We start from the raw sequence: 4,156 nt of genomic DNA on the forward strand, positions 1-4,156 counted from the left end.
TTTTTTTTTTTTTTGAAAAAGAACTGTTGTAATGAAAAAAATAATGTTTCCCGGAAAAGAGACCCTCGTTGAATCCTACTTGATTTTCCTTTTCGGATATCTTGGGAATTGCTTACTGCATGTTGAACAAAATGTTCATCATTTTGATGTTCTCATGCTGTTGCTGTCAACAATGTCCAACTCAAGTACATGCTGGTTAGTTAGTGAACATCTAGTTGAGCAATCCCCCAACCCCTTAGTTCCCTTTTTTTTTTTTCTTTTCTAATGAGTTTTGAAATTGTAGTCATAGGGGTGCACACAGCAATATTCGAACATGGTTTTGTGCGCATCTATTTAACATTCTTCTTCTTTAGCGGCAAAACTTATTGCCCTCTTTGGCCAAGCTAGAAAATTGGAGAAGTACTTTTTTTCAAAAACATTTTTTCAAAAGTATTTTTGGTAAAATACAGTTTATGTTTGATTAATTAATTTAAAAACTATTTATAAGCAGCAATTAGTGTTTGACCAAACATTTAAAAAGTGTTTCTAAGTGTATTTTTCTCAAAAATATTTTTGGGAAGAAGCTATTTTTTTTTACTTCTCCAAAACTGCATCTTCTTTTACTCAAAAGCACTTTTTGTCTTCCATTTGGAAAAGCTTGGCCAAATCGACTATTATAGTTTAAGTATATATTGAATGTACGATTAATTTTGTACTTTGGTCTAATGATGGCCAATTTGAAATATTAACACACAAAATGAAATATTTGAGCACCCTAGCCTCCGGTCCAACCCCACGCTAGCCAAATTACTTGTAGGAATTGGCACCGATAATTCTTGTGACAGTAAAGTGGGAGATAAAACAATAATATTAAAATAAAAGAAATTCGAGAAATGGGAACTTATAAGCTAAAGTGTAATGGTACCTCTGTGCAGGCCGCATTCGTGTAGTGGATGATAATGCTTAGATAAGAGGGCTTCTCAGGAATGTCACTGCAGCTGCAGCTAAATGGGCGGCTAGATTAAATAATTATAAATAAATTTAAACCTCAAAGTGGGTACTTTTGTCTTGGATCATGGGCTTCTTGGATCATGCACCATTCCCTGTCTCCAATGCTTCGCAATAATAATACATTGGTTTATTTTAATATAACAACTACTACTAATGATCCGCTTATCTTGAAACTACAATTTTCTCAAAACTAGAAGCAATATCTAAGTGATGTAATCTCGAAGCAATTATTCCAAGTTACTTTCAATCTCTAAACGTGTCGAGCAACTACAATGCTATCGGTGGAAACTTTTTGGGATATAAGTTTTGAGGCAGTTATTTTAAGCTTAAGGAGGATAGCAAATTCATCCAAATAGCCTATAAATTTTACCATTAATATTTTCAAGCGTATTTTGATAATATATAACTAGTATTCCATTAAATCTCGAAGCAATTATTCCAAGTTACTTTCAATCTCTAAACGTGTCGAGCAACTACAATGCTATCGGTGGAAACTTTTTGGGATATAAGTTTTGAGGCAGTTATTTTAAGCTTAAGGAGGATAGCAAATTCATCCAAATAGCCTATAAATTTTACCATTAATATTTTCAAGCGTATTTTGATAATATATAACTAGTATTCCATTAAATCTCGAAGCAATTATTCATTATGATCAAGCAAGTACAACATAAGGAGGAGGATCTCAACACGACTATAATTGTCTCACAAAACGGTCAAAACCCAGTGTCATATCATTACGAGCATCTATCAAGAGTAAATTGTCTCAGTTAAACAACAAAATATGTCTGGAAAGAAGTAAAATGATAGAAATAAATAGATAAGAATGGGAGACTCCATGTGCTGCGGATCGAAAGTAAGCTCCTAACTAGATGGATGGGTACGACTAGTACCTGCCTGAGAATCTGCACAAAAATATATAGAAGTATAGTATGAGAATAAAACTACTATACTCAGTAAGTATCAAGTCTAGCCTTGAATAAGTAGTGACGAGGGTGTCACGATCCCAATTTTCCTTTGTAGAATGTCGTGATGGCACCTAGTCACTAAGACTAGGTAAGCCTAACACTTATTGAAATAAATGACAGAATTTAACTAGAAATAACTATTAAGCACGAAATTTAAATTTCCATAGTGAACCAATACTCCCGAGTGCAATACAATACCCAAAACCGGTAGTACAAGTCATAAGCTCTACTGAATTTACTAGGAGAAATTTTCCAAGTGCAACTATTCCAGAATATAAATAGACAATATAAGTACAAAATCAGAAGGTTACTCGGAGGCCTGCGAATGTGATGACAGGTATACCTTGAGTCTCCACAGCAAAACTCGAACATCTAGCTAGTGATCAACCAACTCTGAGTACCTGGATCTGCACAAAAATGTGCAGAAAGTGTTGCATGAGTACACCACAATGGTACCCAGTAAGTATCAAGACTAAACTCGATGGAGTAGTGACGAGGGACAGTCAAGACACCTACTAGACTTAATAACCGGTACAAGTATGAATGTGAAACTAAGAGGGAAATAATGTCAATATAAAACTAAGCACGGTAAAGATAACAAAGCTATACTCGCAATAGGATACTAGAAACAGGGAGCAACAGGTAGCAATGTTGTGAAGTAAGCTGAACACAGTTTAAGTCCGGTGAAACCAAGTAAGGAAAACATGTAACAACTCAATAAGAGCAACCACTTCCACACAAGATTTGTTCAAGATTTTCCTCCGAGGTACTTCGCCTCATAGTCACATTTCACGGGTCCCAATTCATGAACCCTATTTACTTGGCATCTTGTACCCACATTACAATTCATAACCGCACGGACGACTCACGTGCCAAGAAAGTGACAATATCTTATATTCGCATGGACAACTCACGTGCCAACAATAACAATGACTCATGACCACACGGACAACTCTCGTGGAAATAGGACAACTCTCACACAAAAGGCAAGTAAACGAGAGTACATGTAAATGGTCAATAACATCAGGATTCATCTTCTTAAACCGATATGGCTGATTAATTGCGTGTATGCTTATGCAAGTGTTCTATCACAACTCAAGTTAACAAGTAAGAGTAGAGGCAATGAATGGCATATAGAAAACCATAACCACAAAATGTACAATGTTTAACTCACACAAGGTAGGTACACCACCACACAAATATCATCAATAACAATGCCCCCAGGCCATCACAAGGCATCACAAATAATCCCTGACATAGCCCACCTTGTCTCGCCACGTGTGTAACAATAAAGTAAATGCCCCGCCTTGTCTCTCCACATGCGCATAATAATATTCCCACCTTGTCTCGCCACATGCGCAAACCCACATATATATCCCGCCTTATCACGCCGCATGTGCAAATATCAATAGTAACAAAAGCACGGACAACTCACGTGCGAACACCCCGACAATCCTTTCAACAATACACATTTGCCAAAAATATAGCAATACAATATAAGATCTTTCACCACATGCTCCCATATGCCACAAATTCCCCTCAAAACAAATTTCAATACCGCAACCACGCATAGCCCTCGGCTCAACAACACTAAGTACAACAAGAACAAGAACAATAACATGAGAGTACGACAAGTAAATCAACACAAGGACTACATAACACAAGGAAATGGAAGAACAAGCTCACAATGAAAGACACAACAAGTAATAATGGTTTCAACAAGAATAGCTCAACAAGGGAAGAAATAATGTATAACAACGATTCCACATAAGTACAACTCGATGATAAGAGAGATAGCATGAATCAATGATTCCAATTAAGGATAAGTCAACAATGAAAGGGATAACAAAACTTTAATTAAGGTTAAGCAATTACGGAAGAGATAATAATAACTTCAATTAAGGTTAAGCAATTACGGAAAAGATAATAATAACTTCAAATAAGGTTAAGCAATTACAAAAAAGTCGGCATGGCAATAAAAGAGGTGACAACTTCAATTAAGGCACATAAGATTTTATTGGCAACAAGGGTAGAACATGAATCAATCAACTCCAAATAAGATACGTAAGGGTGAATTTAGTAAAGGGAGGATTTAACATGATAATACAACTTCCTTTTTAATGAACATAAGAACACAAGAGCCTAAAATGATCAATTCCCATAAATAAGCCCGAGTACGTACTCGTCACCTCGCGTACACG

Source organism: Nicotiana tabacum, chromosome 2 (assembly GCF_000715075.1).
Source record: "Nicotiana tabacum cultivar K326 chromosome 2, ASM71507v2, whole genome shotgun sequence".
Taxonomy (NCBI): Eukaryota; Viridiplantae; Streptophyta; class Magnoliopsida; order Solanales; family Solanaceae; genus Nicotiana; species Nicotiana tabacum.